Source organism: Triticum aestivum, chromosome 7A (genome assembly GCF_018294505.1).
Source record: "Triticum aestivum cultivar Chinese Spring chromosome 7A, IWGSC CS RefSeq v2.1, whole genome shotgun sequence".
Taxonomy (NCBI): Eukaryota; Viridiplantae; Streptophyta; class Magnoliopsida; order Poales; family Poaceae; genus Triticum; species Triticum aestivum.
Genome location: NC_057812.1, coordinates 737281167 through 737305781, shown reverse-complemented (window position 1 = coordinate 737305781; position 24615 = coordinate 737281167). Strand labels below are relative to the sequence as shown.

Below are 24615 nucleotides of genomic sequence, written 5' to 3'. Positions count from 1 at the left end.
AGATTGATCATTTCGCTTGAAAGCCATGAATCTTCACGCATGATAGCTCATTTCTGAGAATACTTTTTTAAAATAATTGCCGTATTACAAGTTTGTTAGTTTTTCTGGAAACTTGACCACATATAATGACACAATGCGAGGGTTTTCCATTTTTTTTGATTTTTTTTGAATTTTTTATGCCCGTTTCAAAATGCGGTCAAAACAGAGGGCTTGACCGTTCCTAGCTAGTGGTTGAGTTTTGGAAAACCTTTGGTGTTTCTCTGATTAAATAGATACTTTTGTACCTAAAAATATTTTTTGAGAAAAATAAAGAGCAAACTATGAGGCAGCTGTAGTTCAAATTTGACCCGCTTCCAACTGAACCGGTGGAAATTTGTCTTCTTCACGAGAGGTGGATCAAAAATTTTGACACCCAACCATTTGGTCAATTTTATATTAAATATGGACTAGTATTTTAGAAAATTGATGGAGTCCAATTTTGCAACAAATATTTGGTAGGTTCTTCACAAAAAACCCATTTTTGCCACTCGGAAAATGATTAAAAATAGCTAGGAAGATCGGAAATGCATACAAATTGGTCCTTATCCATAAAATGTGGTCTAACTCTAGTGAAAATTTGTCTGGTGCTCTTTTGAAAAATATTTTTATAGCTACTTCACAAAATCCCTCTATATTTAGTACTTGAAAACTATTTTAAACCATTGACTTTTCGAACCAATCAGAACACTTCCCACGGATTGATGACATGGCGTCCATCCATCCATCCATCTTTCTACAGAAAAAAGAAAAAAAGAAAACAAAAAGAGATACCCCCCACCCGCAGCCCAAACCCTAACTCAGATCGATCCCCCCGTCGCACCCTTCGATCCGCACATCCTCACCCACCACATGGCGACATGCGAAGGTGTCCACGAGCTCCGAAGCTTCCCTCTGCATCGACTACGGCCACCAGTTCAAGCTGGGTGCCCCCACATCGCCGGATACGAGCTTCTTCCCCGTCGGCCGCCGCGCGCCTTCCCCCGTCGATCCGCGTCGCCCTCGCTGCTCCGACCATCCACAGCTCGAGCCCGACCGACGCGGCTCGGCTCAGCAGTTGGCGTCGTCTCGTCTCCCTCCCTCCCCACTCCACCGCCTCGACCCCGCCCGCCCGATCGGGTCCGGCCAGATCCCGCGCCGACGGCCATGGAGAACCTGATCTCGCTCGTCAATAAGCTGCAGCGCGCTTGCACGGCGCTTGGCGACCACGACGAGGAGAGCGCCCTCCCCACCCTCTGGGACTCGCTGCCGTCCATCGCCGTCGTCGGAGGCCAGGTGCGCGCCCCGTCCGTTTTCTCCCCCCTCCGCCGGATCTGGCGCCCCAGCTGTGTCTGCTGGATCTCGCAACCTTGCCACCCAACTTGGATGCCTGGTTTGTCCACGGTTTGGCCGCGGTGATGTGGTCTAGCTATGCTTGGATCTGCGGTTGTTGTAGGGGTTGTCAGCTAGATTTGGGCCGCTGTTGCTTGTTTGAATCTTTTGCTATATAGTTTGGTTGCACGTAGTTGCCTACATGACCAGTAATTGTGTAGTGCTAGGAAGCTAGGTACTACTACCACTTGGGATCAACTAGGGGGCATGTTGTTTCGCGTAATGAGAATCCTCCTAGTTTCAAGCAAGCAGTTCTGCATGAACTCGCGCTGTTAAGAGTGGTTCAAGCGCATCTCAGTACAAGTGGGTATACAATTACCAGATGTGGTTCTGTGTTTTGACATTTGAACTCCTTTGGCACACTATAGAGTTCGGGTAAATCTTCAGTGCTGGAGAGCGTTGTTGGAAAGGATTTCCTACCCAGGGTCCAGGTATGGTTATTCAAGCAGCAAGAGCTTGTCCATTTTGGCGTCCTGTTTTGTTTTTGTGACGCATTGATTTGTTTTGTTTGGTTTGATTCTGCAGGCATTGTCACCCGTCGCCCGCTGGTTCTGCAACTCCATAGGATTGATGAAGACAGGGAGTATGCAGAGTTCATGCATGTCCCTAGGAAGAGATTCACCGATTTCGGTAATTCCTCTATTCTTTGTCTTATTTCCAAGAGCTATGCTGATGATGATATTATGATTGATGCATGATTGAGGGGCTCTCGTGATGATAGTGAACCATATTAGTATATATGGAATGTAATTTGAGTTCGTGAGGCTCATAAAAATTCCAATTTGATGTCAGAACCCACTGTTATTCAAACTGTTGCTCTAAGTCGTAGTTTGTTATTTCCTGAAACATAACTGAAGCACTGCAATTGTTGGCAAAATTCTCTATCAGGTGCTTCTTTTAATATCTTTAAATTTGTCTGTTAGAGATAGCAGTACCGATTGTACCCGTTAAACAAGCATCTATTCTTCCTGGAATGTTTGTCTATCAGCTAGTATGATGGCATATTAACATCTTTCTCAGGGTGCTAGAGTCACATACTCTTGGGTTCCATGTTAAAACGAACTAATGGCTATATATCTTAGTAATATTAAACAAAGCTATATGGCTTATCTTTCGCTGCTACCGCCCATCTCTCTCACCATCATATCAGGCAGGCAGGCGGGCAGCCTACAGACTCATCTCTTTCCACTACTGTTCTAGACAGCGTGCGGCATGCAACAAGCATTTCGTTTCCCTGTCTAATTTTGGGAATTTTAGGCCTACCACTCTTGTACACTTAACCCATCCATTTATATAAATAGGCATATTAATTGGCCTATGCATTTGGCAGATATAGTAGTGTTTGTACTAACAGACTGAGCACAAACATTATTTGTTAAGAGGGCCCTGCAGTTATATTTTGGCTGCCTTTTGCTCCTTCATTTTTGTGTGTTTGAAAATCAATACAACTGACATGCTTTACTTCTTTTACGTGCAGTGATTGCTAAAAATGACAGGGATGAGATCCATCGCCAAGAATGATGCATAGCTTAACTGCTGTCGTAGTCGATTTCCAACAGGGAATACCTTTCTAGACTCCAACCTTCACAGTTCTTGTTGATTCATCTTGCTAGCAACTGAGTAGCTTTTTTGCATACTTCTTTCAACATCGCAATGCCACCAAATGTTTTTTTGCCATTCTTCTCTGTTATACAACATCTGTTATACATCATACAATGACGAGCTCCGCATACACCAACCATTGTACAAACATATCATTATTGGTAGGAAATTTTTGAACCTGCAGTATGTCACCTTGTTTTCTAGATGGGCAATAGACGCCGTCGTACTGTACTGTATTTGTGTCTTATTGGGTGTTTTGCTTTGTACAATGCTTGCACTGGAAATGTTGAACGATCGAGGCAATAGACGCCGTCGTACTGTACTGTAATAGTGTCTTATTGGGTCTTAATTTGTTTTGCTTTGTACAATGCTTGCACTGGAAATGTTGAACGATTGAGCCTCCTATACTCTATTCTGTCGTATGATTACAATTGCATTAGTATTATTGGATCTGTTAATCAGTGCCTACATGTTAGATCGGCTTGATTTTGAGATGCAGCGAGACTCTAATGTTTCTGAATTTTGATGTGAAAGCATGTCTACATCAGTACAACTTTGCATGCATATTTTATTGACTAGATATATACGTGTTGACTGTCTGTTCCTCTAGTTTTATGATGTGCATGTTTATTTGGATCCACTGAACCTTTGCATGGCTTATCTTTCAAGTTTGTATATAGATAGACAGGTTTTCTGAAAGTGTGACCCCACAGTATTGAGAAGTAATTAAGTTTCCTGTAGTTTTTACAGGAACCACGACCACCGGCTCAACGCCGACCCGACCGTCCTCATCGCCTTGTAGGACGACGAGGATGCCGTAGGCGCAGTCGGCCTCGGCGGCGGCTTCCACCACTACCATGTCGTCGTCACCTACCAGGTCCATGACGGTGTCTGGGCCGTCGAGTCCTTCTGCAGCTGCTGCCGCTGCTCCTTCCACAGCTTGGGTGGGACTCGTCGGATTGGCCTCCTAGTTTCCCATTTCAGGTAGTACATCCTTCTTGCTCGAATCTATTATTTGATCTGCATGCACATCTCCCGCTCCGGCGCATAATTGATGGGTCTTCCTGGATTCTTGTGTAATGAGCTCTTGTTTTTTAGTACTTCTGTAATGGTATTCATAAATAAAATTCATATGTTTCTATATATGTTCTTTTAGATTAGTATGTCAATACATAACTAGTAATGCAAATGGTGTGATCCAGTTCTAAATATAAATGCAAATAGCTTGTGAATGTCAATCTCATGTATCAGGGTCCTGTTCTTGCAAACCTTATGTAAAGCTAAAATTCTTGCTGTGCAGGGTGACTAGTGATGCAGCACACCAAGCAGTAGCACGCAACCAAGCAGCAGCAGGGGGAGGGGCTCTCTCGAATGTCGCCGCTGCCACTCATTGCTACTGTCACTGATTGATGATGGATGATCGCTGTTAGTTTAGCTCGGTCGCTGTTCGTTTAGCTCCTTGGTAGTCCCTACTACTGCTGGTAGAAATAGAAATGGTAGCTGTAGTCCCATGTAGTTGTAGTACCATGTAGTTCCTCTACTTGGGCTGCCCTTTGTTGCTTCATTCCTATGTTAATTTAGTCTGTTGAATGTATCTACTATCTACTTTGTGGCTGTTGAAAGAAATAAAATGGTTTGGATACATGCGTACATGCTGATATGTCAAGCTGGAATAGCTGCCCTTGTGATGTCAAGCTTCTAAATGTATGTTGTGGAGGCCCAAAATAAATTGGGCTATAAAAGGGCTGAGGCCCAAAAAAAGAAATGAATTATAGAAGGCCACGTCCTAGAAAATAAAATGGGCTAGGCCCATGTAGCTAGCGAAAATTAACAGAAAAGTATATATTGAAAAGGCCGAATTGTTGGGCTAGGCCCATGTAGAAAACCAAATTGGACCGGGCTGAATCTTGTGCCACATCATCTTGCCATGCTGGATGCCTACGTGGCCTGGGGAGATTGCTAGTGACCAAAACGCCACAGTAGACGTATTTTGGTCATAAACGTCTACGACCATTCCAGAACAAAGGTCGCTATAGTCACTTTATGACGGCCAACTTTTGATCTTATGTTTTTGGTCACAAAAAGGTCACAAATGGAAATTTGTGACCATTCAGTGACCAATAGTGGTGGTCACAAGTTGACATATTTCTTGTAGTGTAATAGTTAGGTATGGTGGCTCTTTTGAGGAAGGTACATGGTGGGTTTATGGTACCGGCGAGAGTTGCGCGGTACTAGAGAGGCTAGCAATGGTGGAAGGGTGAGAGTGAGTATAATCCATGGACTCAACATTAGTCATAAAGAACTCACATACTTATTGCAAAAATCTATTAGTTATTGAAACAAAGTACTATGCGCATGCTCCTAGGGGGATAGATTGGTAGGAAAACACCATCGCTCGTCCCCGACCGCCACTCATAAGGAAGACAATCAATAAATAAATCATGCTCTGACTTCATCACATAACGGTTCACCATACGTGCATGCTACGGGAATCACAAACTTCAACACAACTATTTCTCAAATTCACAAGTACTCAACTAGCATGTCTCTAATATCACCATCTTCATATCTCAAAACAATCATCAAGTATCAAACTTCTCATAGTATTCAATGCACTTTATATGGAAGTTTTTATTATATCCCTCTTGGATGCCCATCATATTAAGACTAAATTCATAACCAAAGCAAATTACCATGCTATTTAGGACTCTCAAAAAATTATATAAGTGAAGCATGAGAGCAAATGACAAACTACTCCGAAAGATATAAGTGAAGATCAATGAGTAGTCGAATGATTATGCAACTATATGAAGACTCTCTAACATTTAATAATTTCAGATCTTGGTATTTTATTCAAACAGCAAGCAAAACAAAAGAAAATAAAATGACGCTCCAAGCAAAACACATATCACGTGGTGAATAAAAATATAGCTCCAAGTAAAGTTACCGATGAACGAAGACGAAAGAGGGGATGCCTTCCGGGGCATCCCCAAGCTTAGGCTTTTGGTTGTCCTTGAATATTACCTTGGGTTGCCTTGGGCATCCCCAAGCTTAGGCTCTTGCCAATCCTTATTCCATAGTCCATCGAATCTTTACCCAAAACTTGAAAACTTCACAACACAAAACTTAACAGAAAACTCGTAAGCTCCGTTAGCGAAAGAAAACAAAACACCACTTCAAGGTACTGTAATGAACTCATTCTTTATTTATATTGGTGTTAAACCTACTGTATTCCAAGTTCTCTATGGTTTATAAACTCTTTTACTAGCCATAGATTTATCAAAATAAGTAAACAACACATGAAAAACAGAATCTGTCAAAAACAGAACAGTCTGTAGTAATCTGTAACTAACGCAAACTTTTGGAACTCATAAAATTATCAAATAAATTTTTGGACCCGAGGAATTTGTCTATTAATCATCTACAAAAATATTTAACTAAATATCACTCTCCAATAAACAATGGCAGCAATTCTCGTGAGCGCTAAAGTTTCTGTTTTTTACAGCATGATCGCAAAGACTTTCCCCAAGTCTTCCCAAAGGTTCTACTTGGCACAAACTCTAATTAAAGACATAAAACCACATATAAACAGAGGCTATATGAATTATTTATTACTAAACAGGAGCAAAAATCAAGGAACAAAAATAAAATTGGGTTGCCTCCCAACAAGCGCTATCGTTTAACGCCCCTAGCTAGGCATGATGATTTCAATGATGCTCACATAAAAGGTAAGAATTGAAACATAAAGAGAGCATAATGAAGAATATGACTAGCACATTTAAGTCTAACCCACTTCCTATGCATAGGGATTTTGTGAGCAAAGGACTTATAGGAACAATAATCAACTAGCATAGGAAGGCAAAACAAGCATAACTTCAAAAACTTTAAGCACATAGAGAGGAAACTTGATATTATTGCAATTCCTACAAGCATATGTTCCTCCCTCATAATAATTTTCAGTAGAATCATGAATGAATTCAACAATATAACCAGCATCTAAAGCATTATTTTCATGATCTACAAGCATAGAATTTTTATTACTCTCCACATAAGCAAATTTCTTCTCATGAATAATAGTGGGAGCAAACTCAACAAAACAACTATCATGTGATTGAAAATTAAGATCAAGATGACAAGTTTCATGGTTATCATTATTCTTTAAAGCATACGTGTCATCACAATAATCATCATAGATAGGAGGCATGTTTTCATCATAGTAAATTTGCTCATCAAAACTTGGGGGACTAAAAATATCATCTTCATCAAACATAGCTTCCCCAAGCTTGTGTCTTTGCATATCATTAGCATCATGGATATTCAAGGAATTCATACTAACAACATTTCAATCATGCTCATCATTCAAATATTTAGTGCCAAACATTCTAATGCATTCTTCTTCTAACACTTTGGCACAATTTTCCTTTCCATCATACTCACAAAAGATATTAAAAAGATGAAGCGTATGAGGCAAACTTAATTCCATGTTTTCATAATTTTATTTTATAAATTAACTAGTGATAAAACAAGAAACTGAAAGACTCGATTGCAAGATCTAAAGATATACCTTCAAGCACTCACCTCCCCCGCAACGGCACCAGAAAAGAGCTTGATGTCTACTACACAACCTTCTTTTTGTAGACGTTGTTGGGCCTCCAAGTGCAGAGGTTTGTAGGACAGTAGCAAATTTCCCTCAAGTGGATGACCTAAGGTTTATCAATCCGTAGGAGGCGTAGGATGAAGATGGCCTCTCTCAAGCAACCCTGCAACCAAATAACAAAGAGTCTCGTGTGTCCCCAACACACCCAATACAATGGTAAATTGTATAGGTGCACTAGTTCGGCAAAGAGATGGTTATACAAGTGCAATATGGATAGAAGATAATAGTTTTGGTAATCTGAAAATATAAAAACAGCAAGGTAACTAATGGTAAAAGTGAGCATAAAAGGTATTGCAATGATAGGAAACAAGGCCTAGGGTTCATACTTTTAGTAGTGCAAGTTCTCTCAACAATAATAACATAATTGGATCATATAACTATCCCTCAAAATGCAACAAAGAGTCACTCCAAAGTCACTAATAGTGGAGAACAAACGAAGAGATTATGGTAGGGTACGAAACCACCTCAAAGTTATTCTTTCCAATCAATCCATTGGGCTATTCCTATAAGTGTCACAAACAGCCCTAGAGTTCATACTAGAATAACACCTTAAGACACAAATCAACCAAAACCCTAATGTCACCTAGATACTCCAATGTCACCTCAAGTATCCATGGGTATGATTATACGATATGCATCACACAATCTCAGATTCATCTATTCAACCAACACATAGAACCTCAAAGAGTGCCCAAAAGTTTCTACCGGAGAATCACGACGAAAACGTGTGCCAACCGCTATGCATAGGTTCATGGGCGGAACCCGCAAGTTGATCACCAAAACATACAACAAGTGAATCACGTGATATCCCATTGTCACCATAGATACATACGGCAAGACATACATCAAGTGTTCTCAAATCTTTAAAGAGGCAATCCGATAAGATAACTTCAAAGGGGAAACTCAATCCATTACAAGAGAGTAGAGGGGGAGAAGAAACATAAGATCCAACTATAATAGCAAAGCTCGCGATACATCAAGATCGTGCCAAATCAAGAACACGAGAGAGAGAGAGAGAGAGATCAAACACATAGCTACTGGTACATGCCCTCAGCCCCGAGGGAGAACTACTCCCTCCTCGTCGTGGAGAGCACCGGGATGATGAAGATGGCCACCGGAGAGGGATTGCCCCCTCCGGCAGGGTGCCAGAACGGGTCTAGATTTGTTTTCGGTGGCTATGGAGGCTTCTGGCGGCGGAACTCCTGATCTATTGTGCTCTTCGAAATTTTTAGGGTATATCGGTATATATGGGAGGAAGAAGTACGTCGGTGGACCTCCGGGCTGTCCACGAGGCAGGGTGGCGCGCCTAGGGGGGTGGGCGCGCCCCCACCCTCGTGGGCAGCCCGAGACTCTCCTGGTCCAACGCCGATACTCCGTGGGCTTCTTCTGGTCCAAAAATAAGTTCCGTGAAGTTTCAGGTCAATTGGACTCCGTTTGATTTTCCTTTTCTGCGATACTCTAAAACAAGGAAAAAAACAGAAACTGACACTGGGCTCTGGGTTAATAGGTTAGTCCCAAAAATAATATAAAAGTGCATAATAAAGCCCATAAACGTCCAAAACAGATAATATAATAGCATGGAACAATCAAAAATTATAGATACGCTGGAGACGTATCAGCATCCCCAAGCTTAATTCCTGCTCGTCCTCGAGTAGGTAAATGATAAAAACAGAATTTTTGATGTGGAATGCTACCTAACATATTTATCCATGTAATTCTCTTTATTGTGGCAAGAATATTCAGATCCATAAGATTCAAGACAAAAGTTTAATATTGACATGAAAATAATAATACTTCAAGCATAGTAACAAAGCAATCATGTCTTCTCAAAATAACATGTCCAAAGAAAGCTATCCCTACAAAATCATATAGTCTGGCTATGCTCCATCTTCACCACACAAAATATTTAAATCATGCACAACCCCGATGACAAGCCAAGCAATTGTGTCATACTTTTGATGTTCTCAAACTTTTTCAATCTTCACGCAATACATGAGCGTGAGCCATGGACATAACACTATATGTGGAATAGAATGGTGGTTGTGGAGAAGAAAAAAAGGAGAAGATAGTCTCACATCAACTAGGCGTATCAACGGGCTAGGGAGATGCACATCAATAGATATCAATGTGAGTGAGTAGGGATTGCCATGCAACGGATGCACTAGAGCTATAAATGTATGAAAGCTCAACATAAGAAACTAGTGGGTGTGCATCCAACTCGCTTTCTCACGAAGACCTAGGGCATTTTGAGGAAGCCCATCATTGGAATATACAAGCCAAGTTCTATAATGAAAAATTCCCACTAGTATATGAAAGTAACAGCATAGGAGACTCTTTATCACGAAGATCATGGTGCTACTTTGAAGCAGAAGTGTGGGGAAAGGATAGTAGCATTGTCCCTTCTCTCTTTTTCTCTCATTTTTATTTTATTTTATTTTATTTTATTTGGGCATTTCCTCTTTTTTATGACCTCTTTTTTTTTGCGTCCGGAATCTCATCCCGACTTGTGGGGGAGTCATAGTCTCCATCATCCTGTCCTCACTAGGACAATGCTCTAATAATGATGATCATCACACTTTTATTTACTTACAACTCAAGAATTACAACTCGATACTTAGAACAAAATATGACTCTATATGAATGCCTCCGGAGGTGTACCGGGATGTGCAATGACACATGAGTGACATGTATGGAAGAATTATGAACGGTGGCTTTGCCACAAATACAAGGTGAACTACATGATCATGCATAGCAAGATGACAATGATGGAGCGTGTCATAATAAGCGGAACGATGGAAAGTTGCATGGCAATATATCTCGGAATGGCTATGGAAATGCCATAATAGGTAGGTATGGTGGCTGTTTTGAGGAAGGTACATGGTGGGTTTATGGTACCGGCGAGAGTTGCACGGTACTAGAGAGGCTAGCAATGGTGGAAGGGTGAGAGTGCGTATAATCCATGGACTCAACATTAGTCATAAAGAACTCACATACTTATTGCAAAAATATATTAGTTATTGAAACAAAGTACTACGGGCATGCTCCTAGGGGGATAGATTGGTAGGAAAAGACCATCGCTCGTCCCCGACCGCCACTCATAAGGAAGACAATCAATAAATAAATCATGCTCCGACTTCATCACATAATGGTTCACCATACGTGCATGCTACGGGAATCACAAACTTCAACACAAGTATTTCTCAAATTCACAAGTACTCAACTAGCATGTCTCTAATATCACCATCTTCATATCTCAAAACAATCATCAAGTATCAAACTTCTCATAGTATTCAATGCACTTTAGATGAAAGTTTTTATTATATCCCTCATGGATGCCCATCATATTAGGACTAAATTCATAACCAAAGCAAATTACCATGCTGTTTAGGACTCTCAAAAAATTATATAAGTGAAGCATGAGAGCAAATGACAAACTACTCCGAAAGATATAAGTGAAGATCAATGAGTAGTCTAATGATTATGAAACTATGTGAAGACTCTCTAACATTTAATAATTTCAGATCTTGGTATTTTATTCAAACAGCAAGCAAAACAAAAGAAAATAAAATGACGCTCCAAGCAAAACACATATCACGTGGTGAATAAAAATATAGCTCCAAGTAAAGTTACTGATGAACGAAGACGAAAGAGGGGATGCCTTCCGGGGCATCCCCAAGCTTAGGCTTTTGGTTGTCGTTGAATATTACCTTGGGTTGCCTTGGGCATCCCCAAGCTTAGGCTCTTGCCAATCCTTATTCCATAGTCCATCGAATCTTTACCCAAAACTTGAAAACTTCACAACACAAAACTTAACAGAAAACTCGTAAGCTCCGTTAGCGAAAGAAAACAAAACACCACTTCAAGGTACTGTAATGAACTCATTCTTTATTTATATTGATGTTAAACCTACTGTATTCCAAGTTCTCTATGGTTTATAAACTCTTTTACTAGCCATAGATTCATCAAAATAAGTAAACAACACATGAAAAACAGAATCTGTCAAAAACAGAACAGTCTGTAGTAATCTGTAACTAACGCAAACTTATGGAACTCATAAAATTATAAAATAAATTGGTGGACCTGAGTAATTTGTATATTAATCACATGCAAAAATAATTAACTAAATATCACTCTACAATAAACAATGGCAGAAATTCTCGTGAGCACTAAAGTTTCTGTTTTTTACAGCACGATCGCAAAGACTTTCCCCAAGTCTTCCCAAAGGTTCTACTTGGCACAAACACTAATTAAAGACATAAAACCACATAAAAATAGAGGCTATATGAATTATTTATTATTAAACAGGAGCAAAAATCAAGGAACAAAAAAAATTGGGTTGCCTCCCAACAAGCTTTATCGTTTAACGCCCCTAGCTAGGCATGATGATTTCAATGATGCTCACATAAAAGGTAAGAATTGAAACATAAAGAGAGCATCATGAAGAATATGACTAGCACATTTAAGTCTAACCCACTTCCTATGCATAGGGATTTTGTGAGCAAAGGACTTATGGGAACAATAATCAACTAGCATAGGAAGGCAAAACAAGCATAACTTCAAAACTTTAAGCACATAGAGAGGAAACTTGATATTACTGCAATTCCTACAAGCATATGTTCCTCCCTCATAATAATTTTCAGTAGCATCATGAATGAATTCAACAATATAACCAGCATCTAAAGCATTATTTTCATGATCTACAAGCATAGAATTTTTATTACTCTCCACATAAGCAAATTTCTTCTCATGAATAACAGTGGGAGCAAACTCAACAAAATAACTATCATGTGATTGAAAATTAAGATCAAGATGACAAGTTTCATGGTTATCATTATTCTTTAAAGCATATGTGTCATCACAATAATCATCATAGATAGGAGGCATGCTTTCATCATAGTAAATTTGCTCATCAAAACTTGGGGGACTAAAAATATCATCTTCATCAAACATAGCTTCCCCAAGCTTGTGGCTTTGCATATCATAAGCATCATGGATATTCAAGGAATTCATACTAACAACATTGCAATCATGCTCATCATTCAAATATTTAGTGCCAAACATTCTAATGCATTCTTCTTCTAACACTTTGGCACAATTTTCCTTTCCATCATACTCACGAAAGATATTAAAAAGATGAAGCGCATGAGGCAAACTTAATTCCATTTTTTGTAATTTTCTTTTATAAACTAAACTAGTGATAAAACAAGAAACTAAAAGACTCGATTGCAAGATCTAAATATATACCTTCAAGCACTCACCTCCCCGGCAACGGCGCCAGAAAAGAGCTTGATGTCTACTACACAACCTTCTTCTTGTAGACGTTGTTGGGCCTCCAAGTGCAGAGGTTTGTAGGACAGTAGCAAATTTCCCTCAAGTGGATGACCTAAGGTTTATCAATCCGTAGGAGGCGTAGGATGAAGATGGTCTCTCTCAAGCAACCCTGCAACCAAATAACAAAGAGTCTCTTGTGTCCCCAACACACCCAATACAATGGTAAATTGTATAGGTGCGCTAGTTCGGCGAAGAGATGGTGATACAAGTGCAATATGGATAGAAGATAATAGTTTTTGTAATCTGAAAATATAAAAACAGAAAGGTAACTAATGGTAAAAGTGAGCATAAACGGTATTGCAATGATAGGAAACAAGGCCTAGGGTTCATACTTTCACTAGTGCAAGTTCTCTCAACAATAATAACATAATTGGATCATATGAATATCCCTCAACATGCAACAAAGAGTCACTCCAAAGTCACTAATAGCGGAGAACAAACGAAGAGATTATGGTAGGGTACGAAACCACCTCAAAGTTATTCTTTCCAATCTGTCCGTTGGGCTATTCCTATAAGTGTCACAAACAGCCATAGAGTTCGTACTAGAATAACACCTTAAGACACAAATCAGCCAAAACCCTAATGTCACCTAGATACTCCAATGTCACCTCAAGTATCCGTGGGTATGATTATACGATATGCATCACACAATCTCAGATTCATCTATTCAACCAACACATAGAACCTCAAAGAGTGCCCCAGAGTTTCTACCAGAGAATCACGACGAAAACGTGTGCCAACCCCTATGCATAGGTTCATGGGCGGAACCCGCAAGTTGATCACCAAAACATACATCAAGTGATTCACGTGATATCCCATTGTCACCACAGATACGCACGACAATACATATATCAAGTGTTCTCAAATCTTTAAAGACTCAATCCGATAAGATAACTTTAAAGGGGAAACTCAATCCATTACAAGAGAGTAGAGGGGGAGAAGAAACATAAGATCCAACTATAATAGCAAAGCTCACGATACATCAAGATCGTGCCAAATCAAGAACACGAGAGAGAGAGAGATCAAACACATAGCTACTGGTACATACCCTCAGCCCTGAGGGAGAACTACTCCCTCCTCGTCATGGAGAGCACCAGGATGATGAAGATGGCCACCGGAGAGGGATTGCCCCCTCAGGCAGGGTGCCGGAACGGGTCTAGATTTGTTTTCAGTGGCTACGGAGGCTTCTGGCGGCGGAACTATCGATCTATTGTGCTCTTCAAAGTTTTTAGGGTATATGGGTATATATGGGAGAAAGAAGTACGTCGGTGGACCTCCGGGCTGTCCACGAGGAAGGGTGGCGCGCCTAGGGGGGGTGGGCGCGCCCCCACCCTCGTGGGCAGCCCGGGACTCTCCTGGTCAAACTCCGATACTCTGTGGGCTTCTTCTGGTCCAAAAATAAGTTCCGTGAAGTTTCAGGTCAATTGGACTCCGTTTTGATTTTCCTTTTTTGCGATACTCTAAAACAAGGAAAAAAACAGAAACTAGCACTGGGCTCTGGGTTAATAGGTTAGTCCCAAAAATAATATAGAAGTGCATAATAAAGCCTATAAACGTCCAAAACAGATAATATAATAGCATGGAACAATAAAAAATTATAGATACGTTGGAGACGTATCAATACATCATGTGAATAAAGTTGGGTCGGCTCGTAGGGTACCCGCGAGTGATTCACGGGCTGGGGGCCGAAAGGACATTTTTCCCGACGGCCTTCTGTGTGAATCTTTGTGGCGGAGCGATAGGGCAGGTTGAGACACCCAGGAAAGAGGTGGCACAGTCCCCGGTCGTTGTCCGCGGTTATTTCTCAATAACACGCTTAACGAGTTTGGATATTTGATCTGAGTTGGGTCGTTGGCCTATACACACTAACCGCCACGTGGGACAAGATACGGGCAACCGGCGTCGTAGTATCAGCCGAAGCTTTCCAGACATCAGCGACTGAGCAACGCGTGCCAGGGTTGTCCGCGTAAGCACCTGCCTTGTAAAGGAGGTTGCCAGGACTGATCCCGACCGCCCACACAACATGCAGGAGTGCAAAGGGCGATGGTCCCAAGAACCCTCCGCGCTTAGGATGTAGACCGGCGTATTGGCCTCTCTGTAGAGCTTAGGTAGGGCGGTGACGTGTTCATCTTTCGAGGCCGGGCATGGCTGAGGAAAGTGTGTCCAGCCAGAGTGATCGAGCGTGTCGGGAAAAGTGGTGCACCCCTACAGGGAAGTAATCTATTCGAATAGCCGTGTCCACAGTAACATGATGACTTTGAGTTGTATTCCGACCTCTTACAACTAAAACTGTATACTTGATGAAACACACCCATATAAGTGACAGATAGAACCCGGTGATCACTCTCTCACGAGGTGACGAGGAGAGGGTCGCCGGGTTGGCTTATGCTATACGATGATACTTGTTACTATACCGGCTACTCTCTTCTACTTCTGCAAGATGGTGGCTGCCAGAAGCATAGTCTTCCACATGACTAGCTTCTCCCCCTCTTATTCTGGCATTCTGCAGTTTAGTCCACATATACTACCCCATTCATTTGATACCGATGCATATGTAGTTTAGATCTGATATAAGCATGCGAGTACTTCGGATGAGTACTCACGGTTGCTTTGCTACCCATTTTCCCTCCTTTCCGGATATTGTGGTCATTGATAACCCATAATTATAGGGGATCACAACAGTTTTCGTGGGTAGAGTATTCAACCAAATTTATAGATTCCACACAAGGGGAGCCAAAGAATATTTGTAAGTATTAGCAGTTGAGTTGTCAATTCAACCACACCTCCTGATTAATTATCTGCAGCAAGATAATCAATAGCACAATAATATGATAGTTTAGATAATAGTGGCATCAATAATAGTAAGGGTAAAAGTGATAGCAATAGTTTTGTAGCAAGTGCAATAGTAACGATAGTAGTAGTAACTTAGCAAAAAAATATGATAAATTCGTAGGCATTGGTTTGGTAATTTGTTGGATGATATTCATCATGTGACAGTCATAACCTAGGGCGATGCAGCACTAGCTCCAGTTCATAAATATAATGTAGGCATGTATTCCGTAAATAGTGATACATGCTTATGGAAATAACTTGTATGCCATCTTTTGTCCTACCCTCCCGTGGCAGCGGGGTCCTATTGGAAACTAAGGAATATTAATGCCTCATTTTAATAGAGAACTAGAACAAAGCATTAACACACAGTGAATACATGACCTCCACAAACTACGGTCATCACCGGGAGTGGTCTCGACTATTGTCACTCCGGGTTACCGGATCGTTACACGTAGTAGGTGACTATAACCTGCAAGATCGAATCTAGAACATGAATATAATGATGATAACATAAACGGTTCAGATCTGAAATCATGGCACCCCGGCCCAAAGTGACAAGCATTAAGCATGGAGAAATCATAGCAACATCAATCTCAGAACATAGTGGATATTAGGGATCAAACCCTAACAAAACTAACTTGATTACATGATGAATCTCATCCAACTCCTCACCAACCAGTGAGCCTACGAAGGAATTACTCACTCCCTGTTGGGGATATAAGTATTGGGTGTAACCCGCCTAGGAGGCTCCGGGTTATACCTACGGCAGATCATAAAGTAAAAGGCCCATGAAGATCTTGAGGATGGCGGTTCATGGAAGAAGCTGTTAAGGGCCTGAAGCCCAAAGGCGGCTTAAGGCCCATAGGTGTAAACCGCCATATAAGTAAGACTTGTAATGTAAGGCAGGTGTTAGTAGTCACTGGACCAGACACGTAGTTTATGAGCCGGCCGGGAATTTGTGAGCCGCGGGGCGTCAACCTATGTATATAAAGGGATGACCCGACGACGGTTTAGGGCAAGAGACAACAGATCGAGAATTAGGTCAAGCGTATTCGCTCCCTGGTAATCGAGACATAAGCAATACCACCTCAAACTGGAGTAGGCCTTTACCTTCACCGCAAGGGGCCGAACCAGTATAAAACCTTCGTGTCCTTTGTCCCGTTTTAACCCACTACTAGAAAAAAGGCTGTTAGTGGCGCACCATTTTTTGCTATTAATGGCGCACTATAGGTGCGCCACTATTAACACGCCACTAGTAACAAATAGTAATGACGCACCTCTGGTGCGCCATTAGTATCCCAGATAATAGTGGCGCACCACATAGTGCGCCATTACTATGCCTAGAAGTGCGCCATTACTATCTGACTTAGTAATGGCGCACCACATAGAAGTGCGCCATTACTAACAATTTTTTTTAAAATATTTTTTCAGAATTTTTTTTCAATTTTTTCTCGTTTTTTTTCTTAATCTCGGGTCAATTTGCTTAATATCAAGTCAAATGGCACTCCGTGGTCAAACTTCCCGAAAGGTCACCCATCCTCACACTACTCCAGCTCGAACACGCTTAACTTCTGAGTTCTATCCAACCCCAGCACCAGCTCACTTAACATGCACTTGTTGATATATCTATCATATCAATTCTATTAAACCTTATTGATGTCTAGGACTTTGTTCATGTTCATGAGTGTGATGAAATTTTGAAAAATATTTCAAACTTCCTGGTCATATTACGTATCATATTTTGAACATTTTTTCCAAAAAAAATTCGAAACCAATTTTTTTCTATTACTAGTGGCGCACCTAGCAAATGGTGCGCCATTACTAAGTTCGAAATGTTTTCCAGTTTCCCCCCTCTAGATCTTAAAAGCCATGTATCTTTTATTCTGTTAGGTTTTTGGGGATTCTAAAAATCTTCAACGGGGTTCCAGAAAGATTTTGCAAATAAAGTCAAAATTCATATTTGTAAATTTTCTCAACAACTAGACCACATATCACATGGGAAACTTATTTTCTTTTATTTTTTTTACATTTCCATCATTTTCTTTTATTTTTTTAAAATTGAAAAGGCGGTCGGGGGGGGGGGTGCATTATTAATGGCGCACCTTCACAAAGTGCGCCATTACTATGTGTATGAATTGATCAAACCTTGGTCAAAGTTAGTAATGACGCACTTTGTATAGGTGCGCCATTACTAAGTTTGACATAGTAATGGCGCACCTATGCAAAGTGCGCCATTACTAAGTTTGACCAAGGTTTGACCCAGTCCTACACATAGTAATGACGCATTTGTAAAGGTGCGCCATTACTATGTCAACTTAGTAATGGCGCATCTATACAAAGTGCGCCATTACTATATGTATGACTGGGTCAAACCTTGGTCAAACTTAGTAATGACGCACTTTTCACCTGGTGCGCCATTACTGTTTTGGTTACTAATGGCGTACCAACACATGGCCCCCTTTAAGCTAACCTAGTTGCGATGGCTCCACGACTAAGGGAGGCGAGTTTGGACACTCACAGGTATGTACGGTGAATCGGCGATGGATCGTTGGAAAGGAAGTTGCGGGAGAGCTGGAAGGCAGGCTGAGGACATCATGGTCTAAACTTGAAACATGTATGAAGGAGCAGGTGTCCGAACAAAAAGTCAAAGAGGAGGCAAGGCTGAGAGTGGTGGTGCGAGACCTAGAGGAGAAAAAGAATACCAAGGCGAAACAAATGACCCATATCTCCTGGCTTAAAGATGGAAACAGGAACACCCACTACTTTATGGCATTTGCATCAGCGAGAAAGAAGGCAAATAGAGTGAAGGAGCTAAGAAGGGAGGATGGACCGATGGTGAAGGAGGGAGAGGAGATGACTAATTATGTCTATTCTTTTTTAGGAACTCTTCACAACAAAAAACGGGTCTCGAATACTTGAGCTCATTGCTAAAGTTGAACCGCGTGTCACCAACGCCATGCTAGATGCCCTCAATGCTGAGTTCACTCGTGAGGGAATCAAGGCGGCTCTTGATCATATCAACGATGTCAAGGCACCGGGTCCGAACGGTATGCCGTCCATCATCTACAAGAAACATTAGCACGTCGTGGGGTATAGGATTGTGGAGGAGGTGCTCGATGTGCTTAATGGGGGTGATACCGGCAGGATGGAATGATACAGTGGTCGTGCTTATTCCAAAGACTAAGAACCCAAACAGAATTAAAGATCTCAGGCCAATCTCACTATGCAACATTATGTACAAATTGATGTCAAAGGTGATTGCCAACCGCCTCAAGATTATCATGCCTTCGATCATTTCTGAAAATCAAAGTGCGTTCGTGCCGGGGAGGCTAATAACGGATAACGTTCTGGTGGCCTATGAGTTGTCACATTTCCTAATTTTCTATATTTACTCGTACATAATCATACACTAGAAAACTCTATCAAGATTTTCTTCAACTGGTACAAAACATTAAATATACATGAACACACAAATGCATACAATACAATTTAACTAAGGGCCATAAATTAATCTGCGCAGTCATACGACTCGTCTTTTTTTTCAAGCTTAATAGAATCCTACTTTATCTTTTAAAAGCATGTGTGTAAGTGCTTATACAATTGTACAATGTTTAAACAAACATCACCTCAAAAAGGAAAAAAACAACTTCTTTTATTTAACACGGTGTGTTTGCACTTTTCAACCATAGATGTCAAATTTTTTATAATTGATATTTAATAACACTGAACTTAAAAACATAAATAAGTATAAAAGTTAAATATAAAACTATAATTTTAATTCTGGGAGCTCGGTGCCTGGTGGTGGAGATTGTCGTTGGTACTCCTAGTGCAAACAATGAAGAACCCTCAATGTTGATGCCATGCATGGAAATCACCATGCCCATGACTCCGTGGATTAGCGAGTGCGACCTTTACACCTAAAACCCCTAACATGGTGATCGCCACCTGCAAGCCCGCTCCCGACGGCGCTGGAAGGCATGTCTACTACATACTCACGCGACTCCGTGCCAAAGGCAGCCAAGATGTCTACACCAGCCGCACGACCGACGCGGGCTACCAGAAGAAGGACAAAATATACACTACATCATCCAGGATTCCTAAGTAACACCTGGTACCGCCGCCCTTGGAGGGGAGGCCCATGAGGATGTTGAAGACTGGCCTCCCATCGCCGCCAGGAGCAGCCTTGCAGGTTGTGGTCACCACCTCTGGGACGTCGGCGTACATGTCTTGCTTGTTCACCCACGGGGGCATCTTCTGACCCGATCGCAGCAAGTGAAGGACATGGACTAGGTCTTCGTTGTCCTCTAGGGGGTCGGCGCAGTCCATGGGATGACACATTGATTCAGGTTTTCTCTCTGGTGGTTTGTGGGAGGAGCCGGTCGCCGAGTCGCTCTGCTTTTATTGGCCTCGAGTCCGTATCCATCCATTCCCCTCTCATAGTAGGCGGTTAGGCGGCTGAGTTGCATGGAACTGATCGACTTTTTTACCTCAATAGGTTGGTCAGTCGGTCGGTTATTCCTTCGCTCGCTTGCTGCGAACCGAACCGACTTTCTTTTGCCTTCATCTTTTTCTACCTTATACCTCAAAAAATAAATAAAATATCTTCACGCTTCCCGCATCCTTGCCCACCGATTCGTTGCCTACCTGCACGACGAGGCAGAAACCCTGGCTTGCAGTGACACAAATCCTCACCTGGTCGTCGATTTGCCGCCGTCGACAAGGGAGAGCAGCGGCACAAATCCTCACCTTTCCTTTTTTGGCGGAGAAGCTTGGCTCGATGACCGAGCCTGCTTGCTCAATAGCTCATGAGGTGGGTTGCAGTGTGATAACCCACAAGTATAGGGGATCGCAACAGTTTTCGAGGGTAGAGTATTCAACCCAAATTTATTGATTCGACACAAGGGAAGTCAAAGAATATTCTCAAGTATTAGCAGCTGAGTTCTCAATTCAACCAGACCTGGAAACTTAATATCTGCAGCAGAGTATTTAGTAGCAAAGTAATATGATAGTAGTGGTAACGATAGCAAAAGGTAACAATAACAAAAGGTAACAATAACAAAAGGTAACAATAGCAAAAGTAATGTTTTTGGTATTTTATAATGATGATAGCAATAGCAACAGAAAAGTAAATAAGCGAAGAACAAAATATGGAAAACTCGTAGGCAATGGATCGGTGATAGAGAATTATGCCGGATGTGGTCCATCATGTAACAATCATAACATAGGGTGACATAGAACTAGCTCCAATTCATCAATATAACGTAGGCATGTATTCCGAATATAGTCATACGTGCTTATGGAAAAGAACTTGCATAACATCTTTTGTCCTACCCTCCCGTGGCAACAGGGTCCTAATGGAAACTAAGGGATATTAAGGCCTCCTTTTAATAGAGTACCAGACCAAAGCATTAACACATAGTGAATACATGAACTCCTCAAACTACGGTCATCACCGGAAGTGGTCCGGATTATTGTCACTTCGGGGTTGCCGAATCATAACACATCTATATCACAGAGACTATCAGAAGATCAGAAGTAACGGACTGATTGAACTTATATATCCTTATGTACATGCAGAAACTGATGGTCAACGACACGATCGACACGGTGGACAAGCTTCAGACAGCGCTGCTCCTTGCAGAAGTTTTTGTCAGCGGGCTGCCTAAATTCACACCATATTTGAAATTTGAACAGAGGTGATGTGCTGCCATATTAAGTAGACATGTAATCCATGGTGCAGAAATATGCCACTATGCCTAACATTTCTTCATGAATTGTATTGCAGATTTCAGGAGTGGGGGTTGGAGAAAGGATGGGGTGAGAATGCCGAGAGGTGCAAGGAGACTCTGAATTTCCTATTTGAAGTGCTCCAGGCACCAGATCCTATCAACATGGAGAAGTTTTTCGGCAGGGTCCCATCCATATTTAACATTGTCGTCTTCTCTATGCATGGTTACTTTGGCCAAGAGAAGGTTCTAGGATTGAGACACTGGCGGTCAGGTATGGTTATTATTCTCTTCTTAATATAATCTCTCCCTAATAATAAAGCACGGATTGGGTCTTCGGGTTCACCGTCGTAGAGTTTTTGCAGAGGAGCCCCTAAGTTTTATAGCAATCAACCCGCGGTCCACTGTAATCCGACCGTAAGTGGAAAAGATAAAACGTTTCGTACGCAGCCTAGACTCGGCCGTCGTTAAAATTGCTGTCCCGCACGAGAAGCAGGGTTCCACCGCCGCCGCCGCGCCCCCACCCCTGCTCCTCGTTCGCCGAATCCAGACAAGAGATCTGCAGGATCCGCCGCATCTCTAAGCGCTGGGAGCTGCCGACGCCATGGCCGAGTGAACGGGAGAGCCGCCGTGTTGGACGAGAACAACCACCACGGATTCCTCGCCCAAGTCATGATCCAGTTGCATCTGCAATCTCACATCTCACATCTTGATGCCGTATTGGTTGCCGTCATCCTTCATAGTGCGCTATTTGCATAGCAGTATAACCGGGCTCGAAAGTCAACTCGTGGAGCAACGAGAAAGACTCACGAAGCGCGTACGTGGGCGACGCAGGCAGCGGTGGATGTCAACGAGTTTGTGCAAGAGAGACAATTGCAGATTGATTCGATCCTGGAGGCGACGGCTAGGGCACGCATGAGGCAGAGTTGGCGTTGCAGCAGGCAGCGGTGAGGCGTGACAGCAGTGGACGGTCAAGGTCCAGCCGCTGGCGAAGGCAGCAGAGCAGCAGCTTGGCGGCCGAAGGCGACTTCCTTGCGGACGACAGATCAATTGAATTATTGCGCTAGCTAGCAAGCTAAGCAGCTCGATGACTTCCTTGCGGACGTCGGATCGATTGAGGCCTGCGTGATGAGTGACGAGGCAGCTGGATTGGTTTCGAACTTTCAACTGATTGATTGAAGCACAACGTGGGTTAGCTACCTAAGCGGCTGGATGGGCTTCCTCGCAGATGGATCGACGGAGGCACTGCATGATGACCCAAGGCACCGATGCATGCCGGCGCTGGCTCCGTTGTACTGTACAAGGCAGTCGCCACCACATCTGTCGTCTGTGGATCCGAGCAGCCGCTTGTCTCCTGCGGCGGCACGTGAGGACGCTGGAGCTGCCTCATCCGGTGCGGACCTGCTGCTGTTCGCAATTAGGACGCCGCACCATTGTTAAAGCACTAAAACAACAGGTTTCCAGCGGGCGCCTGAACTGTCTTCTATGTTGATCATGTGATTTTACCTATCCTTCCTATCAAGAATTGCACGCACGTTACTGATCATAGTATAGATTTTTGGAAGCACTGTATTTCCTGCCTGCACATTATTTGAACAAAATTACATTGCATATATTCAAAGAAAGTACATGCATGCTACAATTGTTAGAGTAGAATAATTTCCAAACTTCAAATTATTATCAGATTATAATAATTTTGATTCCTTTGGTATCATTTATAAAGTGATTATATTTTCACGTCTGATCTGTGCTATTTTTTCTGAGAACAGAGCTTCAAAAATCTCATGTGAGTGTTTTTTCTCGTAGGGAAGAGGACAATCTGCATATATTATTTTATACAATTTTTATGAGCATGATTCCAGCTTAATTTCTTTCATTGGCCATAGTCAATCCTGCTTCATTCACTAGAATGTAACATTCAATCATTTAATTTCAAAAATATAACTTATTTTTAATATTTGAAGACCAGATCATTGTGTGTGCCAGGCTTTTATCTCGTTGGTGATAAATGAAAAGAGAGTTGCATGTGCTCATATTGTTGCAACCACGGGTTATGCTATGCTTATTGTATAATACCGATAGATGATGGAGTTTGCATGCGCTCATATTATTGCACTGAAGGCTTGATGGAAGAAACAGAAGGACTTGATTTACGGGGCTTGTAAATTGGTTGCATTAACTTAAAAATGCCTAATGTATGTAAAGAGTACTATATCCTCCGGTCGCGGGTGAGAGTATTGATCAAAGTGCCCTATCCACATGGAAGGTTCCTATCCATTTTCACGGCAGCCGATTTCAAAGAGTTTATTCATCCCATCATGCTTGCGTTGTGTCGTGGAATGAAAGGGGGTCTTGAGCAATTGGGTTAGGGAAGTGTGGGTTTTTTTTTTCACCCGATGCAACGCACATGCGTTTGTGCTAGTAATAATAAAGTACGAATTGAGTCTCCGGGTTCACCGTCGCGGCATTTTTACACCGCCAGCCTCCTCATGTCTCCCATCTCCTGCCCTGCCCCACCCCGCACCGCACCGCCTCACCGCGCACCGCCGGCCGCCTCCTGCCTCTCAATCCCATCCCCTCCTCACCTGCGGCTTTCTTCTCCGTACACGGCTCACCTCCACCTACTGGTCACGACCTCGCGGGAGAGGCAGAGGATGGGAGGGTGCGGCGCTGGCGTCCGGCTCCCGATCGAGCGCCTGTTGTGCTCAAGGGCGAGGAAGGCAGGGTGCAGGGTCCTCCGGCGTGCGGTGGCGCATGGGACGGCGCAGGTGGCTGGGCGCGTGGGTTAGGAGGGTCCAGATCCGGTTGAGGATGCGGCGACCGGCGGCAGCGCCTTGAACTCCGGGCTCACGAGCTTGCTTCCTGAGAGAGCAACGAGTGAGTTGAGAGAGATGGAGAGAGAGCACGGAAGGTAAGGAGAAAGGAAGAGGAAGAGGTGTGGCGGTGGTTGGTTCTCTGGCGGTGCCGGATCGGGGCACATGCGTAGAGGTGCTGGTTGGGGACGCGAAGATCCAGAGAGGCCCTCGGGCGCGAGGCTGCGAGCATGGGGATGAACTGGGA

General features: G+C 42.6%; 1 pseudogene; it reads left to right on the top strand.

The window, feature by feature from the left end:
- The first annotated feature begins 21400 nt into the window (after positions 1 to 21400).
- LOC123153945 (sucrose synthase 7-like) overlaps positions 21401 to 24615 on the top strand; it is a 13288-nt pseudogene continuing 10073 nt past the window's right edge.